The sequence below is a fragment of the Erpetoichthys calabaricus genome, chromosome 1 (assembly GCF_900747795.2).
Source record: "Erpetoichthys calabaricus chromosome 1, fErpCal1.3, whole genome shotgun sequence".
Classification (NCBI taxonomy): domain Eukaryota; kingdom Metazoa; phylum Chordata; class Cladistia; order Polypteriformes; family Polypteridae; genus Erpetoichthys; species Erpetoichthys calabaricus.
In genome coordinates this window covers 214,878,840-214,898,276 of record NC_041394.2, presented here as the reverse complement: position 1 = coordinate 214,898,276, position 19,437 = coordinate 214,878,840, and the positions used below count along the sequence as shown (strand labels likewise).

Here is a 19,437-nt window from a genome sequence, read left to right as displayed (position 1 = left end):
ATATTAATGTACTACTTTTTGCAGATAGGGAATATTTTATTGCTCATTGTTAATTTTGTCTTTGGAGTCTTTTTATTTGCTTTGAACTGTAAACTAATTCTGTGTATTTTAAAGAACTTTATGTAGAAACAAAGCAAAAAGATAAATGAATATGAAGAACTATTTTTTTAGGTGATAATAGACTTATCTACCATTAGGCCTAAATGCACTTTTTGACTTCAGATTGTTATGATATACTTTTAGGAATTAGGATGGGCAGCAAACATACAAGCCATAAAAACCTGGACACAAATAAATGAACATACACAGGCTTGGTCCGCAATAGAAGTAAAATCCTGTAGTACTTCTTTATATTCCCTGCTCTGCTCTCCAATAAATGAAAGTTATCGCAAATATACTAATAACCCAATTGTGCTTTATTCACTCAGAATATGGAACCAAATTAGAAAGCATTTTAAGATGGAAGATCTTTTATCAGTGGCACCTATGCAAGAGAACCACCTCTTTCAACCTTCGCAAGTATATCCAGTTTTTAATACCTGGAAAAGTTTTGGGATTAAAATGCTCAGAGATCTTTATATAGACAACATATTTACATCTTTTGAACAATTACGTTCAAAATTCAACCTCCCAGCTACACATTTCTTTTACTATCTTCAAATTAGAAATTTTGTTAAACAGAAATTGCCAGATTTCCCCCACCTTGCACCCTCCACAATGCTGGAAAAAATACTGCTCAATTTCGAGGAAATAAACACTATTTCCGCAATATATAAAATCTTATTAGAGTCCCTACCTTTCAAAGATCCAAGAGGACATTGGGAAGAAGATCTCTTAATCAATATATCAGAAAAGGAGTGGAAGGTAGCAAAGCAGAGAATTCACTCGAGTTCTATATGCACAAAGCATAGAATTATTCAACTAAAAATTATATATCGAGCTCATCTGTCTCGCTTAAAACTGTCCAAAATGTTTCCAGGGCAGGATCCAACCTGCGAACGCTGCAACCAAGCTCCTGCCTCACTGGGTCACATGTTCTGGGCCTGCACCAAACTAACATCATTTTGGACAAAAATTTTTAAGTGCCTCTCAGACAGCCTTGGTATCACAATCCCTCCTAACCCATTAACAGCAGTGTTCGGTGTTCTTCCAGATGGACTTGAATTGGAGAAGGACAAGCAAACGGTGATTGCATTCACTACACTTTGGGCACGCAGACTTATTTTGTTAAATTGGAAGAATCCTAATTCTCCTCTTATAAGTCAGTGGGAAACCGATGTTTTATATTATTTGAAATTGGAAAAAATCAAATTCTCAGTTAGAGGATCTGTACAAAATTTTTTCAAAACCTGGCAGGATTTAATCAATATTATTTTAGAATAAGAGAAATAACTATTACCGCATTTAACTCCCTTCTCCAACTCTTATTTACATATATATTTACTTCTCCATTTCTTTTGTTTAATGTTGCCTTATTAAAAAGCCTTAAGCAATTTTCCTTTAGCTAAGCTCTTCTTCTCAGGGGTGGGGTTTGATTTGTCTTCAAATTTGTTGGGTTATAAATTGATCTGTTTGTATGGAATGATTACAATGAAAATTAATAAAATAAAAATATTTAAAAAAAAAAGGAATTAGGATGGGCAAATTGCCAAACTACAAATTTTCATTACAGTCAATTTCTTTGAAGTGAATATTTATAATTAGCTAAAATCAATTTTTGTTCAAAATGTCGAGCTCCTATTAATGATATTTAGTTAGATATGTGTTGTGATGTGAAATTTTGCATACAAGTTGATAAATATTTTGTATGTCTTTATTTGTAACTTACACAAAGCAATGTAATATACAGTAAGTGTTACATTATTGATAATAACAGCAATGGTTTGATGGTTTAAGAACCATTCCCCCCTTTTAGGAATGAGTCTCTTTGTAATTTTACGACAGGGTTGGGGGAAATGCCTCAAACAAGTTTGGCTAATATTTCTCTGCAGAACTTCCAGTCAACCCCCACAGGAAAGCCAGGCTGCCTAACTGCCAAGCTTTACCTTAACATATGGTTTGGAGGTCAGGTGTTAAGGTGTTCTATTCCCCCATTGGTCTAATGTATGGCTGTTTAGAACTGGCTTGTATCAGAAGCCTTTAAGTACCATGACACCCTATTGGCTCTAGGGGTTGGACAGAAAACCTATACATTTTTTTGCTTTACCTCACTCTCTCTCTCTCTGACCAAGTGATGAAAGACCATCTCTCACACCATGAACTGAAAAGGACAACACAATGAAGAGCACAGCTCAGCAGCCATATTAAGACAGGCATGCGGCCTGTTCTGAAGAAAGCTGACCACAAAATGAGGACTTAACTAGAGACATTTTAAGTAACTAACAAGTCTGTGTGCCACCTGAAACTACACATCAACATTTATTAGGTTGTATGGTTGCCAATATTCAAATGTACTTTGGATATTGTTATTATTTATGAATACTACCAATGATACAGTACGTTATTTAAATTGTAACTTAACTCCTGCTTGGCTTTTACTACACCTAATCGCCTGAGGTTATACATGTAGAAGGGAAGGTGGGGAGAAGTTATATGGTACAATACCTTCTAAACAGTGGTACGTCTGTGAGATTTGAGGCATTCTGACAAAGGCTACATATTAATAATACAAAAGGGGAAAGTATAGTAATATACTGTATTACTCTTTCAAGACAAAACAATATGTAAACAATATGTAAACTTTATTTATCTTATAGCTTTTACTGCACGTCAAATCTTAATTTTTCTTCAGTTTACTTGATTTATTTATATATTTTCATTTTTTATAAGACTCTTCAGCATTATAAATTAGCAATTATCACATGTATGAGCATTCCACAAATCATATAGATTTGCTCTCTAGAAAAAGGAACAATGAACCAATAGAGAACCACTAAGGCTACCTCAAACCTATATTAATCAACATTCCTTCTTGTCTCTGGAACATATAAGCCAACAAACAGCGCAGTATGATTGTCTAAGTGATCTGGAATGTATGTGGAGACACCAGTGTCTACCTGTGCAATACTTTTCAAAAACCCAACAACTTCTTGCTACAACAACAAAAAATCAAGGTATTCCATTCTGGAACCCAAATGATTCTTATGCCTCTGTTGTGTGTTTTATTACACAGTGAACTGAAACAGATAAGACAATTAGGCAGCCTACTAAGAGGTGCATTGGCCGGTGTTAGATTAACTGATATGTTAGTGTCAAAAACCCAAGACACAGAAAACATTCACAAACATACACCATACTCACTCATATAGCACCAATTTAGAGTCACCAATTAACTCAACTATAGGTTTCTTGGGGGGGAACTCAGGAGGCTCCTATTAGGAATACTTAAATGATTTTTCACTTTTGTTTATAATTTTACCATTATTGTAAGAATAGAAAATAAATTGTAACTCCACCCCGGAGATAGCAGAATAATGTAGTGAAGGTTAATTAAATTAAAATTAAATTAATTAAACAATTAACAAGACACACTCTACAAAGTAAAATGTAGATTGAGTAAGGGAATCTCTGTTTCATTTTACAGTTGGGATACAAGAAATGTGATGTGATCTGTATAATTTATAAGTGAAGCTCATAAATTGGCAAAAGCCTAAATTAACATTTTCACTTTCTCTGTTGTGGTTTGGACATGACTGAAGACTTACTTTCACAAATAACCCAGACACACTTGTTGAAGCAAACAAAATAACACAATTTATTTATAACATAAAGATAAGAGAAGGTGGCTATATGCAAGTATATATATACAAAACCAAAACAAAAAATTATAAAAGATTAATTTAACTTTTTCTGTCCTATAGAAAAAGTCACATAACATACCGGTATTAATTCTGATCCTTCAATTCATATGTTAAATAGAGATAAATTGTTTAGCTAATTATTAAGCTTCTCATAGTTACGCTGCAGCATTCATTTGATAACATCAGATAGTCTCTGTGCTGGCTTTCCACTCACCCCACACAGAGTTCTCTCTCCCTGTGTGTGTGTGTGTGTATGAGAGAGAGAGAGAGAGAGCATGCATGGATAGGACATGCTGCTCTGCACTTTCTTAGGATGAATAACTCATAATAGCCAGAATTTATCCTTCAAAAGGTTATTACCTTACAATGACACTGCATACAATACATTAGCTGGCTTTATCCTATCTATTTAATTACAATTAATAGTTCTCAGAATCCAAGTAATACTTATGGTTTAAGATAAGCGATGTTTTGTACCTTTCCTGATCGATTTTATCCAGACACAGGAAAAAATTTCAGTGTGCTTTCTTCCTTTGTTCAGGAGCTTGTCTCCTTCTTCGCTTTTGGTCAAACTTATGGTTGCAGACTGTACTGCAGTTTCTCTTAAAGGGTTTACACATACAGTGTCCCTGGGTTCCAGCAAAGTTATAGTTAGGTCCATAAATATTTGGACAGAGACAGCTTTTTTCAAATTTTGGTTCTGTACATTACCACAATGAATTTTAAATGAAACAACTCAGATGCAGTTGAAGTGCAGACTTTCAACTTTAATTCAGTGGGATGAACAAAACGATTGCATAAAAATGTGAGGCAACTAAAGCATTTTTTTAGCACAATCCCTTCATTTCAGGGGCTCAAAAGTAATTAGACAATTGACTCAAACGCTATTTCATGGGCAGGTGTGGGCAAGTCCGTCGTTATGTCATTATCAATTAAGCAGATAAAAGGCCTGGAGTTGATTTGAGGTGTGGTGCTTGCATGTGGAAGATTTTGCTGTGAACAGACAACATGCGGTCAAAGGAGCTCTCCTTAAGCTGCGAAAACAGAAAAAACCCATCCGAGAAATTGCTATAATATTACGAGTGGCAAAATCCACAGTTTGGTACATCCTAAGAAAGAAAGCAAGCACTGGTGAACTCAGCAACGCAAAAAGACCTGGACGTCCATGGAAGATAACAGTGGTGGATGATCGCAGAATCATTTCCATGGTGAAGAGAAACCCCTTCACAACAGCCAACCAAGCGTGCATGGATGCCAGTGGCACTGGGACACTAGTGTTTATTGATGATGTGACACAGGACAGAAGCAGCCGAATGAATTCTGAGGTGTTCAGAGACATACTGTCTGCTCAAATCCAGCTAAATGCAGTCAAATTGATTGGGCGGCGTTTCATGATACAGATGGACAATGACCCAAAACATAAAGCCAAAGCAACCCAGGAGTTTATTAAAGCAAAGAAGTGGAAAATTCTTGAATGCCCAAGTCAGTCACCTAATCTTAACCCAATTGAGCATGCATTTCACTTGTTGAAGACTAAACTTCAGACAGAAAGGCCCACAAACAAACAGCAACTGAAAGCCGCTGCAGTAAAGGCCTGGCAGAGGTTTTAAAAAGGAGGAAACCCAGCATCTGCTGATGTCCATGAGTTCAAGACTTCAGGCTGTCATTGCCAGCAAAGGGTTTTCAACCAAGTATTAGAAATGAACATTTTATTTCCAGTTATTTAATTTGTCCAATTACTTTTGAGCCCCTGAAATGAAGGGATTGTGTTAAAAAATGCTTTAGTTGCCTCACATTTTTATGCAATCGTTTTGTTCACCCCACTGAATTAAAGCTGAAAGTCTGCACTTCAACTGCATCTGAGTTGTTTCATTTAAAATTGTTTGTGGTAATGTACAGAACCAAAATTAGAAAAAAGTTGTCTATGTCCAAATATTTATGGAACTAACTGTATGCCTGCTAGGTCAGCTGTTGTTCAGTCAGCCTCGACAGAAAAGCAGGCATGTAGTTTATGTACAGTCTCTCTCTCTCTTACTCATGCACTTGCTGTTCCTTAGTATGGTTGTACTAATGGCAACCTTGTCCAAACTCCAATACAGACAAGTATAACACCCTTCCAGTCTAGCACAGGAGTAAAGGGATTGCTTTAACCTCTGTTGTTGTCACACTCTATCAGTTATGGGTTCTGGCTATGAGCAGCCAAGGCTGAGCTGTACCTTGAGATGAGCACTTAGTTAGGGTATTGTTGATGTTTTTAAAAGAAAGAATAGAGGTCTTGTCATTAGTGTTTTGGGTGGATATAAGCCCATCTTCTTCATTGTCCACTAATGCTATCTATGTCCCTTTCTCTTGAATTATGGTTCTTTGTTTTGAACCTGGGTGTCCAACTCATGCCTTCAGGAGATGTCCCTGCTGATGTTAGAAGTGCTTGCATTGATCATCTTATCAGAAAACAAGCAAAGCTGCACTCTAGCAGGGGCCCTGACAGACAAACTTAGACTTTTTAGCTGGAAATAGGAGTGCCTGGCAGCATCTTGCTAAACCAGGATTTGGGATCCAGCTGGGCAAAATAGATAATCCCAATCTGTCCTACATTATGACAGTGAGATCATTATTGGTGCCATTTTGTATATTTCATTTTTATTTATTTCTTTGAAAGGGCACTGGTTCAAGAATTTTTGCTACATTAGGCAAACCTATAAATCATTGTTTTTCAACCTTTTTTGAAATGATTGCACCCATAAGTCATTTATTATGTTTTGTGGTACCCAGGTCTATTTTCTGTTAGATCCACTTACCAATTACACAGTTACCCAGTGTCACCAGAGTTAAAAATTTTATTACATCTTTAGGAACACTACATATAAATTGTGGATGACAGAGGATGCCACAGAGCCTCAAACCCCAGACACAACTGACATGCACAGAGTCACGGGTTCAAATAAAGGATATTTTACCATCCTCAATACTTTTCGTCACAAAAAAAAAAATTACAAAGAAGCACCAAGATTTCTCTTCCTTCTTTCTTGTTCCTCAGACTACTCTTTCTCCCGACTCCAACTTGGTCATATGAGGTCGAGAGGCTCCTTTTTCTTGAACCCAGGAGTACTTCCGGTGCCAGGGCATAGCCCAATGGAAGTACTTCTGGGTCAATCAAAAGTTTGTTAAAGTAGAGTGTGCAACTCCCAGTAGCACCCTCTGGTGGCACCCACGGACCCTGGCAGGATTGCCGCACGGCAGCACAAGTCCCAGCATGGCCTGTGGTTGTCCATGGGTGTACCTGCTTCCAGAGATGCTCCCATCTAGTGCTTTGGGGAGGCATATATTTCTGGAACTGAGCCTCCCTCCATTGTTCCTTCATATTGGCCTCCAAATCGGTTAAGGAAATGAAACCAATCCCACCTGGGATGCCTGTCCCTGCGTGTGTTCCTTCACAACATTGACTATAGGTAACCGAGAAACAAACAAAACAGACTGACCTGATTTATGATTGTAGCTTTTCAATAACATTTTTAGGCCTGACATGATTCAGAGATTTTTTTTTTATATTAGGCAGAATACTTTAGAGACATAATCTCTTTATTTCCACTATCATCTGCAGCCTTTCTTTTGTGTTAGTTTTTATATTTGTAATGCAAAAAATTCTAACTCACACAGATAAGATTTTAAAATTTTTATTCCTTAATACAAGGATAATCATTCTTCATTTCCATCTATAATTTCTCAAAAAGCACTTCTCCGTGTTTGAATTTCAAACTGTCATCAATACATACTTCAGATAATTTATGTTTTCTCTGTAAAACTGAGCTTAGAATTGCTTGACACTGATATGGTCTTCAACCTTTATATTTTTATGTACACCCTTCAGTATACAAGTTTGGAAAATAAAACTAGTAAAAGTATTTTTTACTATACTTCAAAATGCTCAATGATCTCTTGATCTCTTTATTCTCTGCTGCAGCAAAATGTGGTAACATACATTAAACATGTTGACCTGCTCCACCATGGCAAACCACAAGACAAACTTATCTCTCAAAGCTTTATCCTCAGTGGAAGATATTTTCATCTTTTCCCTGCATGTTGAAATGTTCAAAGATAATGTTCAACTTTGTATGATAAATTTGAAATCTAAGTATCATCTGTAAATGACATGCAGAATTCTTCTTGCTTCTGAAGGGTAAAAAAATACGTTATCCTTCATTTAAACACTTGTGATAGAATTTTTCTTTGTCTTTTTTAGTTACCTGTCTTACCTCAAAGATTAAAAGGTCTACCCTTTTTACACTTAAACATTTTTAAAACAGTTCCTAGAACATTTTCAGCTTGTTGCAGTTCATAATGTGGTATCTCTGGACTATTGTTGTCACACCCCAGGGTGCCATGGCACCCTAGTTCATACCCGCTGCTATAAAGGTAGACTGACCAATTATAAGATATGAGTTTCATAAATGTAAGTGGGATGCCCTGTGCTTTTGAACTCCAGCACACACTAAACCCTGGGCATCTTGTAGTTCATGACCAAACATAAACCAGTATGAGCAAAAGACACAGACATGTAAGTATGGTGAAAAAACAGCTGTTTGTTTATTGCACCAAGAGCCAAAATCAAAATGTTACAGTTCAATGTCATGCAATTGTTTCAAAGTAGTCAAACAAGCAATGACACAACAAAAATGCAAAAATGAAAAAACCAAAACTTTTTATATATATACAACTGCACCGCAAAAAACCTATGCCGTAAAAAAATCAAAAGTAAAAGGTGGTCTTCTTAATGAAATTGTTTTGGAAGGTACAATGAAACTGTACCAACTGTACCAAGAAGGCAACAGACCAAAAGATGACATCTTGTGTCTGCTTTTGCATGTTATATTTGCACGAGGTTTACCCAGCCAATCCCCTCAGATGCTCAATAGAATTCCCTAATGAGTACACATATCATGACATTAACGACACTCTCAGGTAAGGAAATCATTATACCTTTACCCTTAGTCATGTGCATGTGTGTATGACACCATGCATGTGAGTTTCTCCATTTCCTCTCTCTCTGCCGGCTACCAATTCCACAGTGACAGTCCTTCTCCGATAGTACCAGACTATTGGCCCATTTTTCCTCAGAGGCATGTGAACACTTGTAGGTCTCCAAGTCCCAGGCAGACCCAGAGTAAACCTCCACTGAAGCTCATCCTTGTGCCACTATGGAGCTGCTTTCAAATGTAGCATCACTTCGTACAAACCTATTTACTCCTTTTAAAAAAGGCCTTCTTACTATTTACAATACCTCCTTGGCTATGAATGTACGACTTTGACAATTACACCATCTACTAACAACTCAGTGTTGATGCTTGTGAAAACCCCCACCTCTCATGTTTTCAAGTCACGTGGTCAGCCATTACCTCCAGTAAGTTGTTGATATTTCAGTCTGTCGCACCTGTTTCTCCTATTTGCATTGATGGGGGAATCAGTATGAGGTCTAATGTATTTTAGGTTCTCATCATGGGGGGGTGTCCATGTTGACTACCTTGTATACTGGTTTTGTTTTGGTCCTGAAAAGTGCACCTAGATACCTTTTAAAGATCTTCATGCCATAAGGTTGTTATGTATTTTTCATTTGAAGATTCCTCATAATCTTGATGGGTGTATCCAGAGTGTGTGCATTATTAATTTTTATTCAGAATATCTTTTACAACTGCTGCATTGTAATTTTTTTTCAGTATTTCCATTATTTTTATCTATTGGAGCCATAATAAGATGTATCCAAATACAGGCCAGTGGACAAAACAAAAAACAGGCATCAAAATTAATAAACATGAAAGAGTCTAAGGTACAGGCTACGGTATTTGAGTGAAGGCTCCATGTTTTACATTCCTTGTGCATCCCACTGTTATATGTCAGCCTTGGTCTACCATTGGGTTAAGTATGTTTTCTTTTATTTTACTTTTTTGTTTGTTATATATTATATTTCATGTTGTGCTGATTCTGTTTTTGGATAATTTTGTTTTATTTGAACATTATTTTATGATGATTTTTATTAATATGGTTTTGTTTTCAGTATTATTGTATTATATATGTAAGTTTCTGTTATGATTAGGAGTCCCAGAGTACGCAAATCCCAAAAGCACTTCCAAAAACACCCACTAGAGGGTGAAATTCCATCAAAAACCCCAGGTAGACACAAAAAAGGACCTCACTGAATCTTTGTAAAATAAAAGGATAACATCACAGAAATGTTCTTCAATAACAATAGTGCACAAAGGCAAAAGGATTTAGCCAAAATAAAAAGATAAACTAATGCAACCAAAGTCCCAATACAGAAAGTTAAAAACAGTACAAAAGGCAAAAAAATCCAGAGAACCAAAAAAAGTACAGTAAAAACACAAACAAATGGAACTCAACACTCCCTAGCACATTCAGATGAACCACCAGGAACTGTGGGAGATCGTCTGGTTTTATAGTGTGGATGGCAGTTCCTGATGGTGATTAGTAGGTGACCTAACCTCTTGGGGGACCACCCACAAAAACATGGAAAATAACACAGACAAAGAAAAACAAAAGTAACATTAACATAAATAAATGACACAAAAAGGTTATAAAACATGGATTTGAACCCCAGACAGGGGAACAGACAGGAAACACCAGGATGTATTGGTTTGCATGTATTGGTTTGTCACTTCATTAATGTCAGAAACATTGTTCCCAACCTGGGAATACTGTTCCCAATCCAGGAATTCTCGGCTATATTACTAATATATTACTATATTATGGCTAAGGGTTATGATCCAGCAGAGAGCCATTGACTGTTGTGGAGTGTGGATTTTTCTGGTTAGTTTTATCTTGTCTTTTGATTACTGCCTTCAGGTTATGGACTGGACATCTTAGCTTTAGATTGATTTTATGTATGCCTTTTTTGAGATTATTTTTATACTGTCCTTTTTCTTACCTTGGATTTTTTGTTCTCCCTTTTTGTTATTTAATAATTTATTCAATTTAGAGAATGATGATCCATTTTTCCATTCTAAAATCCATAAGATTATTGTCCCCCTCTCCCTTGAAGGACAAATGGTATATTTTTGAGTATTTTTGTACTTGTAAAGCCTAAACCCCATTTTGGGCCTGTGAAGGTCAGAGAGTCTGCCAGTTGTATTTAAGGTCTACTGGCTGGGGTGCGGCCTGCTCACTATTTGTTGTCATTTTGATGTTGCACAGTCATATCACCCATCATGTTACAGAAGTGTAATGACCACTGCAAGGCAGCAGATACTAATAAGAGGAACCAGGAGCCAACTGCAAGGAAAAGGAGGGAGCAGAAGCACAGTCATGATCCATCCTCACAAGCTGTGTATTGTATATATTATGCACTGTATAACTGTATTGCTTTCAAAAATATGCAAAAAATATAACAAAAAAGAGTACCGAGAGTACTACTCAACTCCAATGAAAACAAACATTTTTGCTAGATCTCTCACAAATGTAAACCATAATACAGAAATAAACAGTTTAATTGAAAAAGCTACAGTGGGCCTCCAGGAAATATTTTGGCCACCCAACCCTTATGCCTCTTAAATTGGCAAAACCACACATATAGTGATGCTATATTACGATCATGACTAACCAAAAGTTAATCACATAGAATTGCTACCTGTTCTTAGTAGGTGTTACTAGATATGCTCTTTTACTAAAGTATGGGAACATGCTGTACTTAATGACCCAATCATGAACACAACATGGTTTGTCCTTGGATATAACTTCTCTGAATGGGCACAATCTTAAATCGTTCAGAAATATTTTTGGAGATATTTTATGGATGCCCATGACTACTAGATTATTAAAATTCACAAATAACTACTTTCTAAGTATGTTTATAATTTGATATAATAAAGTCTAAGTGTAACTTAAAAGACTACATAAAAGCAATAGAGCTAGGTCATATAGTGCTGGATATAATAAACATTAGTCTTTTGTTTTCAGTGAAAACAAAAAAAAATATGGCCCATAAAAACATAGCAAAGTGTTCAGCTGGAAAACTTTGGACATTCTTTAGTTAAATCTAAAAATATCATTAAAATAATAAAATGTGCCATGAAATGTGCCCATTTATAGTAAAATGCTTTTATGTTAGGTAGATTTTTATAGCCTGAGGTATTGCATTTTGTCCCCAGGGTCTGGGAATATTTATGTAGCACTAAACACACTTAGGGATTACTTGTTTCTAAAATCATAAAAGCTTTTCAAAATCCTTTCAGTTACTTAAATAATCCGGAGACTGAATTAAGCAGGTTAGAAAAAGGAAGTGCCTGCTGGGTTAATTACAACAAACTAGGTCAGCAGTCATCTGAAAGAATGTGACAGCAATGTATAACATTTTCTAATAATAGGTATACTGACTAATAACTTGTTTGCTTTAATTCAGAACTTTCCAGAAAGATTCAAAACTGGCATTTTTATTGATTAAGATTTAAGTACTGGTAGCATTTGTAATGATTTTTTCATAGACAAGTATCCGATTATTTTTACAGCTGAGAGGTCATATGAATTTCACCAAAAATAAAAGATCCAAAAGCAGGCAATTAATCAAAAATAATGAACATTTCTGGCATGTCTGCACATTGTTTCATCAATCATACTCATTTTTACTTCTGAACTCTCCTAAATGATACTGTTATATAAAGTCCGAAAGAGTATATTTAAATACTAACTATGTGGTATAAACTGACACTATAACATATTTAAAATCCAGTACTCAAATTAAAGCATGCAAAAATAAAAGTATAAATTTTGCTGACCCTAATAATGACTCCTCTGCATCGAGAGGAGTCAGATGAGGTGGCTCGGGCATCTGATCAGGATGCCTCCTGGACGCCACCCTGGTGAGGTGTTCCGGGCACGTCCAACCGGGAGGAGGCCCCGGGGAAGACCCAGGACACGCTGGAGGGACTATGTCTCCCGGCTGGCCTGGGAACGCCTGGGGATTCTCCTGGAAGAGCTAGAAGAAGTGGCCGGGGAGAGGGAAGTCTGGGTATCTTTGCTCAAGCTGCTGCCCCCGCGACCCGACCTTGGAGAAGCGGAAGAGGATGGATGGATGGATGAATAAATTTTGCTGACTCTAATAATAGATAAAACCTCCAGACCTAATGTTTTAAATGCCACACATCTTATTCTTTAGTTTAAAGCATTCAAATAAAATTTTAATTAAGCCTATAAACTTCAATGCCAACATTTCTAAAATCAACATTGATTTCAACAGATGTCATTTGTTTCCTGATCTTAATACAGTACACCATTTAATGAAAATTAGTTTTAAAATAATGCTGAGTGTACAAAGAAATACGTAAAATAAAGCACACTCATCAAACTTTCACATCTACTCATTAATTTAGGAAAATGACAGAATGTACTATTTACAACAAAAAATAAACTAAGAGTAAAAAATAAGATAACAGAATTGGACAAAGAAATCAAATATTTGGTTCTGGTTTCTAAATAGTACTATTTTAAAAATATAAGTTCCCTCCAGATTTCTAGCATGTAACTGTAGATGCATATAATAGGTCCCCCAGGTACTTTGGTAGACAATAGGACATTTTAGACCTTCAGAACTCAACTTGATGTTATTTTCAAGCACATTTGGTGAATAGGATTGATAAGCTTGTTAGGCTATATTGGCTGTTCTAAACAAAACTGTTTTAATACACTAATCTCTGGGTGGTTTTCATAATATCTAATGTTTATTTTCCCATTTTCTCCATGTCCAAGTGCAGTTTCTGCATTGGAAGAGTGCAAAGAAATTAACAAAGTATGAATTGGCTGCTCTAAATTGGCCCTTTATGAGTGAATGTGAGTGCATGCATGAGGTGGCCTGCAGTTCCATTGTTGGATCCTAATTTGAGACACATGCTTTTATTATAGGCTCCAGCCCCTACAACCACGTACAATAATTAGATGACTGAAAATATGATCAACAGTAAAACACAAAGGCTGCCTCTTCACTCTCCACATCTGATTCACTGTGGGACCATGAGCATATCTTGTCTGGTTAATTTTACCTGTTGTTCAAGAGCTACTTTTAAAGAGGGACAATGGTTTTCTTTAATTTATGGAGAACCCGGGAGATATTATCTTGACTTTTAGAAAGCATTTGATAAGGTGCCATGTGAGAAGTTGGGCATCAAACTAAAAGAAATGGGAGTTCAGGGTGTTGTTTGTAGATGGAGGAAAAATTGGCTCAGGAACAGGAAGCAGAGGGTTATAGTATGTGGAACCTGATCAGAATTGGGTGATGTTTAAAGTGGTGTTCCACAGAGGTCAGTGCTAGGGCGGCTGCTATTTTTAATATACTGTATGTAAATGGGTGGCATGGTGGTGCAGTGGGTAGCGCTGCTGCCTCGCAGTTAGGAGACCTGGGTTCGCTTCCCAGGTATTCCATGCGTGGAGTTTGCATGTTCTCCCTGTGTCTGCGTGGGTTTCCTCCGGGTGCTCCAGTTTCCTCCCACAGTCCAAAGACATGCAGGTTAGGTGCATTGGCGATTCTAAATTGTCCCTAGTGTGTGCTTGGTGTGTGTGTGTGTGCGCACCCTACGGTGGGCTGGCGCCCTGCCCGGGGTTTGTTTCCTGCCTTGTGCCCAGTGTTGGCCGGGATTGGCCCCAGCAGACCCCCGTGACCCTATTGTTAGGATATAGCGGGTTGGATAATGGATGGATGGAGGTCTATAAATGATTTTAATAGGAATATAACTGGCAAGCTGGTTAAGTCTGCAGACGATACCAAGCTTGGTGGATTGGCAGATAGTCTAGCATCTGTTTAATTATTATAGAGGGACTTGGACAGCATACAGGCTTGGGAGGATTTGTGGGAGGTGAAATTTAATGTAAACAAATGTAAAGTATTACACGTAGGAAATAAAAATGTTAGGTTTGAATACACAATGGGAGGTCTGGAAATAGAAAGTACACCATATGAGAAGGATTTAGGAGTCATAGTGGGCTCGACACTATCAACTGCCAGACAGTGTTCAGACTCCATTAGGATGGGTAACACAATGCTAGATTATAGAGCACAATGTGTAGAGTACAAGTCCAGGGAGGCTCAAGCTTTAGCTTTATAACACACTGGTGAGGCCTCCTCTGGTGTACTGCGTACAATTTTGGTCTCCAGGCTATGAAAAGTTCAGAGAAGAGTGACTAGGCTGATTCCAGGGCTAAAGGGGATGAATTATGAGGAAAGATTAAAAGAGGTGAGCTTTTTCAGTTTAAGCAAAAGAAGATTAAGAGGAGTGTTTAAAATTAGGAAGGGAATTAGTACAGTGGATCAACAAGAACACAGGTACACAGTTTGAAACTTGTTAAGGGTAAATTTCACACAAGCATTTGGAAGTTTTTCATTACACAGAGAACCATAGACACATTGAATCAGTTACCAAGTAGTGTGGTAGACATTAGGACTTCAGGGACTTTCAAAACTAGACTTGATTTTATTTTAGAAGAATTAAGTGGATAGGACTGGCGAGCTTTGTTAGGCTGAATAGCCTGTTCTCGTCTAGATTGTTCTAATATTCTAAAATCTGGCTATATTTTACCCTGTGCCTTTTTACATTTAAAATATAATATTTTCAAATCTCTTAATTCAGTTCAGGGAGGAAGGACATCAGAGATTATTCTAGCAGAACTGGGCACAAGGTAGCATCCAGTCTTGGATACAGTGCCAGTCTATTGCAGTAAATTTGAAACAGACCTTATAATGAGAGATGAGCTTAAAGTTGAAGAGACTGTGCTCAACCAACATTCATAATGATTAAATGTAGTTTATGGAGCATTTAGGTGGCTGCTGGTTTCCACTTCACAGCAGATTTTAATAAAAAGCTAATTAATTCCTCAATTGCAAGCCATTGTGCATTTAAATCCCAAGAATCTAAAGGTAGGTTACACTGCTTTAGTTATTTTACGTTTTACCTGTTCACTCACTTTACTATAAAAAAACTACATTGTTTCTTTGGTGTGCTTGTAAAATGAGGTACCTCCATTATATTATATTATATATGTTATATATATATTTTTTTTTTATTTGAAGTTGTACATAAAGAATTCAATGTTAGAAACAAACATAGGTAAAAGGATTGATTGACTTCTTTATATCAAATATTTTGGCTAAGCAAAGGTATAGTAATTACATCTAATCACACAATCAAGGCTGACTCATATTTACAAAATAAAATACACTTCTTTGATTGTACAAACAAAACAAATGAACATTTATATTTGAGAACACCAAGCCCTGGCAGGTTTTCTGACATGTGTCCAAGAGTAAACAAGTAGTAAAATTAAAAAATGAATTTTGATTGCAGTCACAAAATACCCATTGTTATAAGCAAAAATGTGGTTTTGGCTTCCACTAGAAACATTTATCCGCACACAGAATCTCTGAGCACTAAAATCAAATGTATCCATTTTTACCCTTGTACCTTGTCATATGAACATTTCACCTTTATATTTCAGCAGCAGTAAAGTGAATGAATGTCAATATGATTTGATGCAAGCTCTTTAAACATTATGAACAAATTTTCTCCTTTAATGAGACTTGCAGCCTCTTTTGATACACATATGGCTTAGAACATAGGAAGTATGGCCTTACAGTCCCTAAATCTCATTCAAAAAAGTGGGAAAACAAAATATTCTATGTCACACCCTCTTAGATCTTAGGGGTAATATAACATAGCATAGCATTTTCAAACCTGCTTAATGTAACTCAGGGTTTTCAGGGGCCAGATTCTATGCCACCAGCACTGGGAGCAAGACAGGAAGCAGGCCAACTGCAGGGCATGTTCTTGCATACCTCCACATTCATCCTCATGCATGATGTTAGAGGGAAACCAGAGGACCTGGAGAATATGTAATCATCATGTCAGCAACAACCAACCAGTTCTAAGAAGTGCCAACTAAAACAAAAACTGCTCACATGTAAGAACTCATAGTGTTAGAACATAATGCATTTGTATTTTTGCCCTCTTGGTATGTCTAAGACATTGCACATGGATGTAAACAGGATAGTGTGCTATTTAGTTTCCTAATAAATTACCACTTTATTTTAGATGAAAAAATATATGTATATACAAAACTATACCATCCATCTCCATATAAGCAGAGTAATCAAAATTGTTTCATGGGTGGGAGAGAAATTACTGTACTTAAACAGATTAAAAGATATACCAAATATATAATTCTATTTTTCAAAAAAATTTGCTAAAAATACATGGGAGGATTTACACTATATACTGTCATATTTGTAAACAGTTTTAAGAAGTTCTGTTATAGAAAGATGCTACTGTATGTGATGTGAACCTTGAGAAAAACTGTGCTCAAGAAAAGGCATAGGTGCATTCACTCTCCACATTGAGGTTATTTTTCCCCTAAAATAGTTCAACTGGATTTCTTTCAACTTGCAGCCTCTTTAAATTAAGCACTTCCAAGTGTTCTCAATTATTAACTAGTAATGAACTCTACCCAATTGTGATTTAAATAGTGAACCATAAGTAAATAGGCCAAAGAGATGGACAGCTGTTATGTCAACTAAAATTCAGTATAGTTCAGTTTTACAAATGTCTGGGAAAGCAAAACCCATCCTGCAAGATTAATTGGAATCCTCTGAGTAATCTGAAGGCAAACACTGGTAAGGAAGAAAGGTCATTAAACGTGGAGATACACATTAGCGTCTTTAGAGATTTGATGTAATGAAAACATCGGCAGTAAAGAACTGGTCTGTAAAGAAACAAGTATTAGATGCAAAGTACATTATTTAACTGCACATTGGGGTGTATAGAGTACAGTATTTTTGTCTGTCTATGTTTAGAATTTCTTGATTCCTTCTTTCAAATCCTTATTTTGTAAAGTTGCAGAGTTATGTCAGTTTATTGGTTTGCTAATTATGCAAAACCCAAAAGAACTAGATAGTAACTGGCAAATGATCTTTCCACCAAAATGTGCAAAAAATGCTATTACACATGCTGTGATTCTAATGATAACATAAACATAGTAAAGATCTTATACTGTAGATATTTTATATACACTACTATTAAAGCAAAGAGAAAAACAACAATAAAGAATGTGAATTCCCACATCAGCAATAAACACACTTTCTATTTATAGTAATCAGCATGTTATTCTTTAAAAAGATAAAACAATTATCAGTGGAGAGTTTATATACATTTTTAAGTAAAAATGACAGGAACTGGAGGGCAAGGAGGGTTTAGATAAATTAAAGCTAGCTGCTTGTTAAATGAGATTAAAAATGTTTGCAGAGTATAAAACTGGATAGTGGTGCTGTGAAGAGGCACAATGGTCCCAGATGTGCTAGAAAAGTTGTAATTTGTAAAGCATATACAGTACAGAACAGAGTGATTTGTTAATGTTGCACATGACAACAGGAAATACTTCTTCTTAAAAGCCAGATGTGTACGTCACAAGCCTGCAGGATAATGAAAGTAATAACAAGCAGCCCTGAGAGTCGTGTGGGTGACCACCCACTTTAGAGGGGCTTTGATTATGATCAAACCATAAAAATAAACAATATCTCAGAGGGTATCCCTTTAACCACTCAAGGCCATGTAGCAAATCATTTAGAAAACAGACATTTTCTTTTTATTGTTCTCTGTTATTTAGCATGTGATTCAAGTAAAAACTTGAAGGTGTAAAATGAAGAGAAAGCAAAGCACACCTATGCCATCTTTAAAGTTGTCTGCCAAGTAAGTACACATAGCTACATCATACTGCTAGCTGAGATATCCACTTAACAATCACCTTTGAATTCTTTTCATCCTCCTATTCTGGTCATCTGCCAAACAGTTGACACATCAGTCAAGTCAGGAATACTGAGTTGTTATATACATATGGTCAGATGATGGAGTGCCAAAGGCCAAACCAAATTGCTCAGACTAGCATAATTTGGTGTATCTTGCAAAAACCTGCTATTACTCTGGGACTCTAGGCCCTAAATCCTATATTCAAAACATTAAGATTGTTCAATGTACAGGATGTTCCCAGAAGATTCTTTGATCTTGTGAATTCTGACTTGGAATAAAGTATTACCTTCTAGATATTTTTTAACATCAATGTCAAGAAAAAGGTGGTCAACCTAAGTAAACCCTTGATTTTTTTTTCTTTGCCTAGGTGTAGTGGGGTTTAATTTTTTCAGCCTGCAACCAGCTCCAAAGTTTTGTGGAAACAAAGTTAGGCTCACCTGGTTGTGTAGACAACAAAATCAACCCACTTATCCAATCAAGTCAAAGAATGCAGTGACAACCTATTTTGTAACATGCAGACTTCATCTGAGTCTTGTTACACAGCTACAGAATTTGAAACAAAGGTTTTAACTTTCATTTTTAAAATTTTAGGAATCAGCTGTCTGCTCCCTTGATAAAGGGTCAATGTACAAAAAAAATGCTCTTCAGAATTATTGTACATGCAGTGTTTTTTGGTCTGCTTGTACAGCATGCTCTCCATGATTGTTCATGCTTTCCATTCAACATCTGCTTCCATATTTGTTAATTGTAAAGTAAGTTATTCTGTCTCATGGTATGTTTAGTGTACTTTAAGTTTATAACAAAAGCTTCAATTTATAATAAAACTTAGTTTTTATATATGTAAATACATC

At 36.3% G+C, this 19,437-nt stretch overlaps 1 protein-coding gene across 1 annotated transcript in view; it reads right to left on the bottom strand.

Moving 5' to 3' along the window:
* The window catches only part of fbxl13 (F-box and leucine-rich repeat protein 13), a 238,244-nt gene that overhangs the window by 170,415 nt on the left and 48,392 nt on the right, over positions 1–19,437 (bottom strand). The gene's annotated exons all lie outside the window — the stretch shown is intronic.